Genomic DNA, 15,247 nt, shown 5'->3' with positions numbered 1-15,247 from the left:
TGGAAGGTGCACACGAGGAACTTGTAGCTAGGTAAGTTTTATTTATTTCCTTATTTACTCTTTGCAATGATGCGATGTGTTGTTCATTCCCAAGACCGGTTTTCCGCCCTGTAAGTTGTAACACTAACAGTTAACTTAGTAAGTGCTCTCTCTTCAGATACGCTTAACTTTTCAGTTGATTAAAGTCAAAAACTTGAATAAGTGCCGTTGATCTGCCCACGGAATCTAACTTACTATGAAGCATAACTACATTCCGATTCGTGATGCATGTTGCGATAGTGTACATGCAAAAGTTTTCCATTTTCAATCTGACGTGTGGGTAAGATAAGAAACAACAAACATGCATACTAAGTTGCCACTGCCAGTTTGTATAGCTGCTAAGCTTACCTCAGGCTGAGTCAGTGAGTATTTTGTACGTTTACATACAAAATGGTTATGAGGGGGAAAAAGAATGCCTTCCACAGGTGCGAAAAACTGTGATTTGATCTCAAGGCCTTTTTGTTTTAGAGCTTTTCCTGCTTTGGAACTTGGGAGATGGGATTCCTGTCGACCGTGAAGCAGAAAATGCAGAGAGGGTGCTTCTTCGGGAGTACAAGCAGAAGTTGTATGTGAAAGGGGTGCTTTATCCTGATCCATTCATCATCACAACTGGATTGAAAGGCAGCAAGATGGGCGATTCCTGTGGCCAAGCGTCTTCATCGCCGGCTGCCTGTGAGTGTGAGCTCGACCTCATGCATCGCCTCGTCAACGAGTTTTAAGGAGGAAAGGCTTACAGGTAGGAAACCTCTCTACTTTTTTAAATGTCATATTTGCACTTTACTTTTGAAAAAGAGAATGGTTCAAGTTGAATTGCAAGATGGCAGTGCAGCCTAACAACATTTTGGTTTCAGTGAACAGGGAATGTGTCAAAATCTGAAAAACCAGCATACTAGTATTAATAATAATACACACTAAAATTATGCCTGTCGCTGTCATATACATATAATTTTTGAAAAGTGCAGTGATACTGATAGTGATACAGTTAATCAGCAATGACTGAACCGACTTTCTAAATTCAAGGATGATCAAATCATCTGACTAATGGCCAGGGGCGAGTACAAAAAATCCGCTGTGCTAGTTAAAACCGCTTGGCAACTCGCCTGGTTGGCTAGTGAAAATTCTCGTCAAATGCAACACTTCTGGTTGTATACTCTAGTTTCAAAACGTTATATAAACAATGCAGTTATAGCAACTGTGGTTTGTACCCGGCAAGCAATTCATTTTGGTGGACTGGACTTTCTTGAAATGACTCACCTGTCTGGCAAGTTAAGATTTTGAGATCTGGCCATCCCTGCAACTGTCTTAATTTTGCAATGCTCTTCATGCAAGTTGCACTCAAATTTGTGAGCAATTTGTTATGTACAACTTGGTAAATTGTCCTAAATAATGCTTTAGTAAAAGTTGTTGTCTTCTTTCTCATAATTATTGATTATTTTCTTTTTTTCTCCCTTTTGGCAGTGTCTTGACCATATGCAACAGGCTGCAAGTCATTTTGGAGGAGGAAGCCCCTGATTGCATCTTTGTCAAAACCAGAAAGAGACTTCTACCTGTCTCCAAGAGTCAGCCATCACAACCACCTGTTACCCAGAGCCAGCCATCACAACCTCCTGTTCAGCTTTTTCCTCTTAACTATGAAACCACACAGATAAACAAGGAGAGCAACCCTTCCACAAAGTAAACAATCCTGACGACTCTAATAATTTCAACAATTTGTCAACTCATGTAAAAGCTTTGCCAGATCCAGGCATTAAGCTCTACTCGTTACACATGTAATGGGCAGAGCAACATTGTTGAACAGCTGCTTCATTTCTGTAAGTTTTCAGCCTGAAAGGTAGTAGGGTGGGTCGCATCTAAAATATGAATGTTTGTCTTGTCAAAACCTATGTAAATTTTCCTACATTTTAAGACTCCCTCTTTTTCTGTAGTGGAATTTTTTTTATCAGATTATTGTTTGGAGTTCTGAAAAGGAAGGCTCCTGTGTACACCATTATAGATATGACTTTTACTGTCCTACATGTGTGTTTTTGGTATATATATATATATAAATATATAAAACTAGATATCTTTCTTCCCAATATGTTCATTGCCAAGTGGATGAAGTCATCAGATTTGATCTGCTGCTAGTGATAACGTTTATCAACATAAGTAAAGTTTTTTGAGCTGACTGTATTGTGTGCATTTTGTTTGCAAGTGCTGATATGTTTGACTTTGTGCTGTAATGCTTTGTCTTGTCTCTCATTCTCCCTTTCAAAGTACGAGAACTCAGATTTTGTTCTGACACACTCATTGCATCATACAAACATCAACGACACACACAGAAAGTGAGCCAAACAAAAATTTTTCCTCAGAACATGTTATGGTATGCACAGGGGACATGAAAATTATGGAGAGAAGACTGTGCGCAGGAAGAAGAGAAAAACATTCAAACAAATGAAAACAAACCAGTAAATTGTTTAAGGTTGCTCTTGGCCACTCTGGTGACATGTACTTTATTCTACAAATTATTAGCGAAACCGATAGGCTAGATCCTGAAGGTCTAATCCTCGTCTCTGTTGCATAAACAACATCTCATCTATACTATAACGTTTAGGGTCAATACTCATTGGTTGATCGCTAAAAATTCTTGTCTTTTTAGAATTTTTGACTTTTTCCTGCCATCTTCTTGTTGCAAAGGGTGACACTAACACCATGAATTAATTGTAAGAGACTGGTCGTGGCTATACCAGTGCAATATGATATGTTCTGCGAGAAATCAGATTTCTGAATAACCATGGATTTTTCCTGTCTGCGTTCTTTTTCTTAGCCATGTTTGCAATCTGTAGTTTGAACATCAGTCTATTGTTCTCCTTAGTCAGCTTAATCATTGCAATAAGATTGCGCATAACGGGTGTGCATTAAGTTGGCATCTGCTTATACAAAAAAAACTATCAACACTTGAAATAAGCAAAAACAAGAGCACCCAGAAATGTTTCTGTTGTGAATGGGTCTTGTTCAGGGCTAGAGTCACACTTTTCTGGCAATCAACTAGCTGCACCATTCCTCTCCCTTGATGATCCTTGGGCCTGGCACGTCTCAAACTGGAATTCCAGATCTCGCATTGCCCATTTTCTTCTGCCTAGCCGATGCTCTGGTCGGGGTATGTCTATCAGCACTCTTGCTGTCTGAAACATTGCCAAACAGGGTTCATTCTGTCAGTATTTATGGTAGTATTACATCTTCATGCAGGGTTCTCCACATAATTATGTTGTCCGTTTGGGTTCAATGCCCCCAACTTCAACTTATAAAGGTGGTCATTTGGACCCACTGTAGTCATTTTCAGTGCAATACAGAACTCCCCCTTTCCCCGGTACACTTGTTTTTGTTCCTTTGGCTTCTATGGAGAGCTCTCCTAATGTTGATCAAATCGCACTCTGGAAACAAACCACCCACATAAAACTTAGCTTGGCTTCCCACATTCATAAGCCTCATATATTGATATTGATTGATATTCATTCGTGTTCAGATTTCAAAACACACGAACAGACGAAAAGTCAATTAAATCACTCAAGCTGTAAGGCACAGACACATCATAGTGATACTAGGAACAGCATGTGTGAACAAATACATTCAACACCTTCCCATCTTCTTTACTGCGTACACACACAAAATATAACAAGAAAGTTATTTAAAAAAACAACTTACTCTGTGTTGAAATCCAGGGTATCCCAAGTTTTGTGTTGGGAAAGAGTTCTCTGCAGTTGGTGTGCCATCAAGAAAGTGTTGAGAACAAACCCTTGCAGGTGAAAAAAAAAGAAGCTTGTGCTGGGTTCTTCTTGTGTGTTGGATGCGGATGCAAGCTGTTGAAAACAGACAGATGCATATCAGATTTAACAATTTATGGCTCTACAAAGCAATGTTTATTGCTTTTTAATCACAGCAACATGAAGTAAAACAAAAAAAACAAGAAACGGAAACACACTGACTGACACAGAAAGTGAGCCACATTTTTTGATCTCATGCACGGCAGATTCAAACAAGTATTTCATGCAGTGCCGGTGTGCAGTTTTTGTAACGTTCAAAGCTGTATAAATGCAGGTCTAGCTAAACGGTTTTGTAATCATGCTATGGAATTTGCAGAAAAAAACAATAAATCGCATGAATGTCAGGCAATAAAATAAGTTGATCAAGAACTGTTACAGTGTTGCGCTTACCTGAACGGTGGTTGGCATGAACAGCACAGACTCGTGTGGAACCTGGTGAATTTTGCTAAGTTTAGCTTTCCATTTTGAAGACGGTAGCTTCCGTTGTCACAATCAATCATCGGGCAGTGACATGCCATTGTTAAAATCGATAATCGCTGAATTTACATCGACAAAACAACAAAATAAACACAAGTGTCTGACTCGTCAGTCGCAGAACATACGCAAATCTGTGTTGCAGACGATTTGTTTCCTCGAAAAAATGACGCAGCCAATGAGAGGCGTCTGTGCGGTCACGTGATTTTCCTTCTTTGTTCCATGTAAACGTCGGAACTGTTTAGTGGTGTATAGGCTGTCTGTGAAGGGATACTTATTTCTCTCTCTATCTCTGCTAAGAGATTTTAACAAATCTCGGAAGAAAGTCTCTGCTGACTTTCAATTGTTTCTTTCACAATTTCTGATGTTTTATAATGTGGTTACCGTGAAAGTTGCATCGCCTTTAAAGCGATCCAATTGAATAAAGCAGAAAACTTCTTCTTTACCAAGTCCTGTGTTCAACAGCAGTGAAAAGTTGACCGCTTTTCCTGTTTAACCTTTTCAAAATTAGATCTAACTTGTTCGCGTATCCATTTCTGGATCTGCAGGCTGGTACAGAGTTACCTCCCTTTAGGCTTTTTCAAATTTCCCTTGTTTTAACCTAATTTCTTGGTTAAAACTTGTCTAAATTTCTAAATTCTTTCTTAATAAATATCAATTCTACACTTTGGCCTTAAATCAAAGTGTTTCCCTTCACAGATATCCTCTTGGGGTTGTCAGATGAGGGTAGTCTCCCATGCCAACAGAAGCTACCATTCAGAGAATGGTTTGCTTCTTAGTTGGATACCATGGGTTGACAACTCTCGCCATCAGTACCACTTGACCACTGATGAGACACAATAGTGTCGAAACACGTGTCTGGTCTAGGTACAAATTCAATGGTCCTCCTCAGGACTGGATTACCTTGCGATACGTCCCCCACAAAGGGACTTTGCTCTGTAAATCTCGGTCCCCCTTGAGGAGGGTCTGATGCTCCCAATAGGCTGTCTGTGAAGGGATACTTATTTCTCTCTCTATCTCTGCTAAGAGATTTTAACAAATCTCGGAAGAAAGTCTCTGCTGACTTTCAATTGTTTCTTTCACAATTTCTGATGTTTTATATATATATATATATATATATAATTATATATACACATATATGCTTCTGTAAAGCGTGCCTTTTGGGACAGGTTGTATGATGGAAATTGTTTCCATCTTTATGGTGTATACAAGTGTCTGTTTTGTCACGAGTAAAGATTATCTCTGTGCCTTATGCTATTCCCGTGCTGCATTGATAGCACCCATTTTTACCGCTTATCAGTCAACAGTTACTGAAGTCATTGATTAGTGCTATTCAGTTGGTTTCTGGGTCACGGTGTTGTTGACGCTTGCGGTTGAAACTGGACGTTAGAATATAAGGACTATTAAACATTATTGTTGATACAAGGTCAACTGAATGGTGCTGTACTACTGCAAACTGTACATCAGCTGTTGCTGTTTTTGTTAATTCCACAATCCTTTAAACGTCTACATTCAGTACTGGAAAACCGCCAGATAGGTTTTCACTCAAACACTGATAAGATCCCCTCCTTTGTAACCCCCCCCCCCCCCCCCCATCCCATTAAAAACAGGACAAACGTGAAGCGAGATGTGTAGCCGAGGTAAAACGAGGATACCAATGAGCAAACACTTTTGAACAAAATCTCCGTCGCCCTGTTGTCGTTTTGGAGACGAGAATTGTGCATGATTTTCATTTTTGAGTCACTTGAGAAAAAGTGACTCTATGTAATCGGTCAGTGTTAGTCTGTCCGGCCGGCCGTCCGGCCGTCCGTAGACACCACCTTAACGTTGGACTTTTCTCGGAAACTATCAAAGCGATCGGGCTCATATTTTGTTTAGTCGTGACCTCCAATGACCTCTACACTTTAACGATGGTTTCGTTGACCTTTGACCTTTTTCAAGGTCACAGGTCAGCGTCAAAGGAAAAATTAGACATTTTATATCTTTGACAAAGTTCATCGGATGTGATTGAAACTTTGTAGGATTATTCTTTACATCAAAGTATTTACATCTGTAGCCTTTTACGAACGTTATCAGAAAAACAAGGGAGATAACTAGCCTTTTCTGTTCGGCAACACACAACTTAACGTTGGGCTTTTCTCGGAAACTATAAAAGTGACCGGGCTCAAATTTTATGTGAACGTGACTCATTGTGTTGTGAATAGCAATTTCTTCCTGTCCATCTGATGCCTCATATAATATTCAGAACTGCGAAAGTGACTCGATCGAGCGTTTGCTCTTCTTGTTATTTTTATTACTTCATTGTCCCATCGCTGGGAAATTCAGGTCGCTTTCTCCCAGTTGAAAGCTAGCAGCAACAGAGTCGCGCTACTCAGGTGTATGCGTGTTTAGGTGTAATCAGCCACCTGCACGTATGGCAGCACACCGGATTCGAACCTGTGACCCTAGGGTTACAAGTCCAGTGCTCTACCAACTGAGCTACCGGACCCCCAAATGATTGATATATAGAGAAAAATTAAAGTTGCTGCAATTACATTATCAGGTGAGACTTATTAATAGCTCTTTGCTTTTGAACACAAAACATGTAGCAGCGTTACATCACATAGGCTATAAACGTCAGTCTATTCATAATTATGTTCTGAAGACTCTAACAAATTGTACAGACATACACTTTTCACAACTAGTCGTTGACTTGAATCTTGCAGGCGTAGCTTGCTATCTGTGTATAGCTGCTTTTGTACATACCACATTCCTTTCACACTTTTTCACTTTGACATGTAGTAGAGGAAAAGGAAAAGCAGCCGCAAGGTAAAGAGTTTATTATGTTTTTGCCTGACACGCTGATTGATTTTATTTTTGCTGCGGAAATAAAAAATAGACCTCCGGTGGTTTTAGACTCGTGTTTACGCGGGGTAAAAGCAGATAAAACACGGAGGCACATCACGTGTCAGACTGACATGAGTTGAATATGCAAATTAGTTTCAGTCTTTTTCTTTCTTTCTTTAAAGTGGAGACACTAAGTTGCTGCAGGGTTTTGTTTTTTATGACGCTATTTAAATATCTCCCGCTTTGAACTACTAGGGTCGTCTTCTTTTCAGATAAACTTAATCTTTCTGTGTTTGATATGTATTGAATTTCTTATTTTGCAAAGATGAGTAACCAGCAAAGCAGCTGTCACTTAAGCTTTTCCTCATCGATTTCAACACCGAAGTATAATGAGACTTAATCTCTTTCGGTTTCTGATCCGAATGTAAAACTTGTAAAGTAATACCGGTTCAGCTGAACGTTTCCCTTTTTTTGTCCGTGTCTCTGTTTCTGTACCCCTGACATGTCTTTACGATTGTCCGACTCAGTGCCGGCCCCCAGACAGACAGACAGACGGAGAGACAGAGAGACATAGACAGAAACAGAGATAAAGAGAGAGGGGACGGGTAGAGAAAGGGATGGTGTGGGTTATTTCAATCGTGCTACAGGACTTCAGGGAGAAAAGCAGAATCGTTCAACTTGTTTTAACTCACCAGTCCCAAACCCCGACATAACGGTCTCGGTGGTCGTGGCACGAGTCTGTTTGCGCAATTTCGCTGCACTATGACGCAGGTGTGTATATCTTGCTCACACCAACTCTAGCCCTACGGCACCCTATGTCCCCCTTCCCAAGCAAAGATCCCCCTCCCCTTTGCATACCCCCGTCCCCCGCCCTTTCTCCCAACAGCACAGCAGCATGTAGATATATTTTGCAGACTGGAAGAGCAAGTGTGAGCCAAGATGCTGTAGTAGAGAGAGAATGTGTGTGTATATATACGTATAGTGTAGTATGGTGTAGCGTGGTGCAGTGCAGGGCAAAAAGCATGAGAAATAGCTTGGTGTGGAGGAGTGCGGGGCAAAATGCATGAGTATAGACGCGGCCCGTGCAGCCCAACTTGTTTTGACAGCGTGACTAGTAAGTTTGGAAACTCTACTCCCTGGGCCTATCCTGTCCGTCTTGGGAGATGTCAAGTGATAAATTCATTTCTGCCGCTAGCACGTTCTTTTTACATTTAGTCAAGTTTTGACTAAATGTTTTAACGTAGAGGGGGACTCGAGACGAGGGTCGTGGTGTATGTGTGTGTGTGTGTGTGTGTGTGTGTGTGTGTGTGTGTGTGTGTGTGTGTGTGTGTGTGTGTGTGTGTGTGTGTGTGTGTCTGTCTGTCTGTCAGTCTGTCTGTCTGTGCGTGTGTGTGTGTAGAGCGATTCAGACTAAACTACTGGACCGATCTTTATGAAATTTTACATGAGAGTTTCTGGGAATGATATCCCCGGACAATTTTTCTTTTTTTTGATATATGTCTTTGATGACGTCATATCCGGCTTTTTGTAAAAGTTGAGGCGGCACTGTCACACCCTCATTTTTCAATAAAATTCATTGAAATTTTCGCCAAGCAATCTTCGACGAAGGCCGGACTTTGGTATTGCATTTCAGCTTGGTGGCTTAAAAATTAATTAATGACTTTGGTCATTAAAAATATGAAAATTGTAACAAAAAAATTTGTTTATAAAACGATCCAAATTTACGTTCATCTTATTCTTCATCATTTGCTGATTCCAAAAACATATAAATATGTTATATTGGGATTAAAAACAAGCTCTGAAAATTAAAAATATAAAAATTATGATCAAAATTAAATTTTCGAAATCAATTTAAAAACACTTTCATCTTATTCCTTGTCGGTTCCGGATTCCAAAAACATATAGATATGATATGTTTGGATTAAAAACACGCTCAGAAAGTTAAAACGAAGAGAGGTACAGTAAAGCACAGCGCAACCGCTACCGCGCCAAACAGGCTCGTCACTTTCACTGCCTTTTGCACTAGCGGCGGACTACGTTCAGTTTCATTATGTGAGTTCCACAGCTTGACTAAATGTAGTAATTTCGCCTTACGCGACTTGTTTTGCCTTTCCCCAGCCTCTCCGACCTTCTCCACTGCCCTCCCCTCAGTGGCTCCACCTTGTGGTGGCCCCCTCCCCTCAGTGGCTCCACCTTGTGGTGGCCCCCTCCCCTCAGTAGCTCCACCTTGTGGTGGCCCCCTCCCCTCAGTGGGCTCCACCTTGTGGTGGCCCCCTCCCCCCACCCCGTACATTTCTTCACAATATCATCTGTAGTATTCCCCTCCCCACTCCTAGGGCTCAAGATTTCTCCATTATCACCGTTTTCTAAAATATAATGAAAAGAACAAAATAATTTCAACTCTGTTTTTCTTCAATCGTGTGTATGTGTGTGTGTGTGTGTGTGTGTGTGTGTGTGTGTGTGTGTGTGTGTGTGTGTGTGTGTGTGTGTCTGTGTGTGTGTGTCTCTCTGTGTGTGTGTGTGTCTCTCTCTCTGTGTGGGTGTCTGTGTGTGTGTGTGTGTCTGTGTGTGTGTGCGTGCTTTCGTGCGGGGCGTGCGTGTTCTTGTTCTACGAAAACGTCACCGTTGTACTGCTGTTTGGTTTGCTGAACAGCCGAGACCCCACAAAACAAGAAGATAGGGCATGCTGAGTCTTGCAGAAAGGAGAGAGGAAGAGAGACGGGATTTTGATAGGACCCCTCCTAAAAAGATCGCATTTCCTTCAACTGTGATTGCAGCGTGTCTGGAAAAAAAGTGAAGAAGGATAAGATGAGGAGAATAAAAAGAAAAGGGAAAAAATAAGGTAAAGGCCTTGGGTTTAGCAGCCCTTTAGCCCAGGGCTCATTGAAAACGTTCATCAGTTTGCCTCATCCTGCTTTCGCTGATTTTTGTGGGGGGGGGGGGGGGGGGGGGGGGGGGGTGGGATTTTTAAAAAAGTCCAATTTTTTTTAAACTTTTCTACAGTGTTGTTGGGGTTTTGTCGACGCTTCGTTGTCGGGCAAGAAAGAAGGTTACCTGATTTGCCTGTGCTTGAGAACGAGAAGAAACAGGAAAAACGGTAAAGCTGGAGGAGACGCCGTTTCTGCATTGAATTCACGAGAGTATAAAGGCTAACGTCCAACGAACATTTTGAATCAATCAGCGGTATTTTTTTTATCTTTTATATATCACTGTTTGAAAGAGCCGGGTCCTGAAGCTGCGATGTAAAAGCGTCGTCACGCAATCTTTTTTTTTCGGAAAACTTTTGAACTAGAGATTTGCCAAAGTTTTGAATTGCATTTAACTTCAACTGTTTCCCCAATGCACTAGATTTATTTAAAGCAAAGTTGGTTTTAACCATTTATCATTTTACGTTTTACATTTAGGGGTTCAGTATTAAAAGGCCCTTGTTGAAAGCGCATGTACTTCAGAACTTCTGGCATGTTCTGTTGAACTTCTTTTGAAACAAGATTTTTTAAGTTTAAACCAACTTCTTTTGAACGCTCAGTGTGTGGTGTTGAAACAGATGCTTATGAGACCCTTGTCAATGTAACTAACGCACTGTCAGCACCATTCACACGATTTCGTCGAATGACTGCATTTCACTGGTTCAAATGCACTTGACCCACTGTGTTGCTGACCCACAAAAACGGCCCCAGTCTGCATGACACTCAGCCTCCATTCATCCCTAGTCTGTCCCAGCGTGTGGTTATTTGTGTGACCCTGCGGACAGGAGTCAGGGCCCACCATCACTCCAATTAATGCCGTGCGGTACGTGCCGTCGCCCTGTTCAGTGCTGTCCGCGAAGACTGGTCCATTCAAGTGATGAGTCCATCAATTCCTCGGCACCAGGAGATGGCAGTCGATTACTTTGGAATGGGTTGTTCCCGGTGAAAGAATTCAAGCTTGTTCATTGCTTTTTCGTTATGTCGGATTATTTCTTATAATTTGCCAAGTTGAACTGATGAAGTGTTTTTTTGGACTTGCATTGCTGACACCTGATCCTCTCAGTATAGTCTCCGACCAGATACCAGATTTGTTTTCTGTAAAGCTGTAGTTAAACTGACATATTGCTATTTCATATGTTACCTGGATTTCCATTGGTCAATTGGGCAAAACTGAGCTCAGTGCAAAAGTGATATCGACGACATTTCCGTCGATATCAGTTTTGATATCGACGACCTCTTTATTGCTTCCCCACTTCAAAAACAAAAACACCTAAATTTAAAAACAAACATATATAAGAAAATGTAATTATCCCAGAATTTAGTTGAGCAAGTGACTAAAGACTTTTTGAAAGAAAAGACATTTTGAAAAACTGAAAAGTACAAGAAAAGAGTGAACAAAACAAAAAGAAATAATAATCAGAGGGAGGGATATGGAACAGCCAAAACTGAGACAAATACTTTTTTAATTTCTTTACAGTAAATACAAAATGTCCAGAGAATTAGCAATATATCTAACATTGACTGACTGTGTGATGATATCTTCTGCTATTGGTCTGTTTCGACAGTGATATCAAAATCTCGACCTCCGGTCTCGATTTTGATATCACTGTCTCAACAGACCATAGCAGAAGATATCATCACACAGTCCGTCAATATTGGGTAATATTGAACGTTAATTTGCGTTATGTTGACCACAACTTCATGATACGAAGTGTCTACTATTGCGGGATAGTTTCATATACTGGTAGCGCCAATCTACTGCCTCACACCACCCCGCCTCCAAACCCACTGAACCATCTTAAACTTCAACATAACATGCATGCTGAAACAAAAAGCACAATAATATTTTGCTCGCGCGTTAAAACAACAACTAGTACCAAACTACAGATATACAAGTTTAACATTGACCCGAAGACCTCCGGGCCTTGACATCAAATGAGAAGAGGGCGACAGGGAATGATGCGAGGGGTGGGCCTGTGACGGAGGACAAGGCATCGGCTGATGAAGCGATAGGGAACGGAAGGCGATGGTTACAAGGGCAATCGGGGCAACCAGGGAGCCTGAAGGCAGCCCTGATTTTTATCGATGGCGATGTCAATAGGTTGCCAGCCATTTGTGAACTTGTCACCAGCGTCAGACGGGCAGCTTTGCACAAACAGCCTTGCTGTTGCTCTTCGTTCAGTCTGTTGGGGGAGAGCCGGTACATGTTGTGTTTATACGGAGGTGCCGTAGTGTAGTGTAGTGTAGTGTAGTGTAGTGTAGTGTAGTGTAGTGTAGTGTAGTGTAGTGTAGTGGAGTGTAGTGTAGCGTAGCGTAGTGTAGTGTTGTGTAGTGTTGTTTAGTGTAGTGTTTATTTCGACACTCCCCCCCCCCTCCTGCTTTGTCAACCTTTTTCTTTCTTTCCTTGCGATTTTGACCGAAACCCTTTCTTGAATCTCATCATTACTGTCGCCGTCGCCGCCTTCGTCGTCGTCAACCTCTTTAATTCTCATCATCGTTCTGTTTTTTCTTTCGTTTTTTCTTTGTTAACGCTTTATTTTCTTATCTTCTATAAGCGGTTTGCTCAAAATCGATCCCTCAGGCGGGAAGTCTGCACCCTTTTCTGCAAAAATGATTATCAGGATGAACAAAAAATGAAATGGTTCTGTTAAAAGCTCTATTAAGGCTGCCCTCGCCCACTTCATTGTGCTGATCAAACAGGGAGTTTGAGGAATTGTGCCGTGGCAGAAGCCATGCGTTATATGCCATTTTGTTGACAGCTGATGTGTCGGCTTGATTGCAACAGTTGCTGCTGGGATTGGGTGAGCGGCCTTGTCCGGAGATGGCACTTTTTAAAGGAGAAAACAATTGATGGTTGGGCCGTGACACTGTCGCGAAGGAAAAACAAGGAAATCCTCACAATTAACTACCGATATGCGATTTAAGACCAATGCTAAGCAAGCACTCCAGGAACTCAGAGTTTGAATACTTATTATAATTGGTATTCCAATGTATATTGATATCCTTTTGGTTTAAGCGTGTTTTTATTAATTTCTTGTATACATGTTATATACAGTAACAACATTAAGAACGTTAACAAGCAGACTGCTTATGGACACGTATTGATATCCTTTTGATGTCTTTGTTGATTGTTTTCTATGTTTGCAATAATGATGAGCTTCGCCAGTGGTGCAATGATGCCGAGCTTTGATGTAGGACACAAATCCCTTATCTGTACAACTCCCCTCAACTCCACCCCACAATGTGTTGCGTGGGCTGCTTTGGTGGCACGAAACCATGCCCATCCTATATAGCACAACTTTTCGCTCCATAAATGCAATCAATAACCTAGCCCGTTTGCCCTTCTACCACACCCCGCTTATGTTCGGCAATCGCGATTAGCTAACAATCTGTTGACAGATGCAGATGCCAATGAACTTTATTTTAAAAACAAAAGTCTTTCTGTTTTTGTGCTGTTTCCTGAGTGTTTCTCTGCAATCAAGAAAGAACAGTTTTTGTATAAAAATGTTGACTGCTGCATTTTAAAGGACAACAATTCTCCGTTTTAAATTGCGTTGGAATTTTCTTTTATTGCTGCAAATTATTAATGATGCCATTTTCGAAATTCTGCCTTTGCTGGTTTCAATGGCGTTTACTGTCGTGTACTTACTTGCGCTTCACACCCGGCCGAGCCTCGATCTCCCCCCCCCCCTCCCCCCGTACCACCCCCCCCATAACCCCCCCCCCAACCCCCCCCCCCCCAACCCCCCCACCCCCCGTCCCCCTCTATTCTCAACAAGATGTTCTTGAAGACTGTTTTCATTTTTTGTCCACTGTTCTGGGTGACAAAGTATGATGCGATGTCAGGGATTAATTCTGTTGTCTCAATTTTAAGGTCTTAAGATAGGGGCCAGGCTTTCGTGGCGTTTATCTCTGATCTTATGGTGGCAACTGTTATGAATTAATAATGAATTTCGATGTAACGAGCTTGTTTTGCTTCTGACAGTTTTTATTTTTTTCTTCTTTGATGAAATGATTGCAACAGAAGTATAACGTTCTTCCAGACAAACACGGCTGTATACAGGTGTGTGCTGAGGCCCTTAAACACACGAGCACGCACACACGCACGCACATACACACACGCACACGGGTACATGACATAAGCTCAAACGACAAATGCTCGAACGACAAAACCTCGAACGACAAATACTCGAATGGACAAAAGCTCGATGCGACAAAACTCGACCCGACATAAGCTCGAACGACAGAAGCTCGACCGGACAAATGCTCGACGCGACAAAAGCTCGATATGCGACAAAAGCTCGACACTGACGACGAAAGCTCGACGCGACAAAAGATAGAACGTTTCTTTGCGTGTCCTTCTCAGTGTTATTTAGCCTGTCTGTTTAAAAAAAAAAAAAATTTAATATGTTTGCGAGAGAGAGAGAGAGAGAGAGAGAGAGAGAGAGAGAGAGAGAGAGAGAGAGAGAGAGAGAGAGAGAGAGAGAGAGAGAGAGAGAGAGAGAGAGAGAGAGAGAGAGAGAGAGAGAGAGAGAGGTACATTGAAAAAAGAAGGGGGATTATCGTATTGGGGTTTAGATTTGTTATTGTTATTGCTTTAAGTGGGAATTGCTCTTTTTCTGGAAAAGGTTTAGGTAAGCGGCACGCGGCACGGGCAAATTAACGACTGTTTGTTTTCTTGCTGTGAGTATCAATTCAGAAAAAAACAAGTTTCTCCGAATCAACAGTGTGATCCCTGTGATCAGAAATGATCGAAACCGTCCTGCACAGTCGGAATTGACGTGTGTCGGCTTCACACATTCCTTGCAGCATGGAGATAAGCAAGACACAAAGGCGAAATCCTCTGTTATGTTTGGACGGGTTCACGTACATTGTTGATGCAAACAAAGAAAAAAAGATGTACTGGAAATGCACACAAGCAAAAGACAAATGCCGAGGACGGGCAATATCTTCTAAAACTGCAGATGGTTCACCTGCTGATGCAGCCGTGTGTGTTAGTGTGTGTTTATGTGTGTATGTGTAATCCAGCAGCGTGCTTACAACGGGAACAACAACACCAACAACAACAAACCCCCCAAAAAACCACCTAACAACATACAACAAAAAACAACAAACAACAACGCGTTAAGCGATATCAAACAA

At 41.5% G+C, this 15,247-nt stretch overlaps 2 long non-coding RNA genes across 2 annotated transcripts in view; one reads left to right on the top strand and one right to left on the bottom strand.

Moving 5' to 3' along the window:
- Nucleotides 1-2,047, top strand: part of LOC138959693 (uncharacterized) — a 2,198-nt gene extending 151 nt beyond the window's left edge. The window contains exons 1-3 of the long non-coding RNA XR_011453779.1: nucleotides 1-31; nucleotides 508-775; nucleotides 1,498-2,047. The exon at nucleotides 1-31 is cut by the window's left edge and continues 151 nt beyond it. This is a non-coding gene — a long non-coding RNA (uncharacterized lncRNA). The remainder of the gene's footprint in view (nucleotides 32-507; nucleotides 776-1,497) is intronic.
- Nucleotides 2,048-2,364: 317 nt separating this feature from the next.
- Nucleotides 2,365-4,555, bottom strand: LOC138959695 (uncharacterized). The gene is made up of 3 exons (XR_011453780.1): nucleotides 4,230-4,555; nucleotides 3,721-3,875; nucleotides 2,365-3,200 (listed from the first exon to the last, which is right to left on the bottom strand). It is a non-coding gene; the product is annotated as an uncharacterized lncRNA (long non-coding RNA).
- Between the last annotated feature and the right edge of the window lie 10,692 nt (nucleotides 4,556-15,247).

This window comes from Littorina saxatilis, linkage group LG2, assembly GCF_037325665.1.
Source record: "Littorina saxatilis isolate snail1 linkage group LG2, US_GU_Lsax_2.0, whole genome shotgun sequence".
Taxonomy (NCBI): Eukaryota; Metazoa; Mollusca; class Gastropoda; order Littorinimorpha; family Littorinidae; genus Littorina; species Littorina saxatilis.
This window is presented reverse-complemented; position numbering and strand designations above follow the sequence as displayed.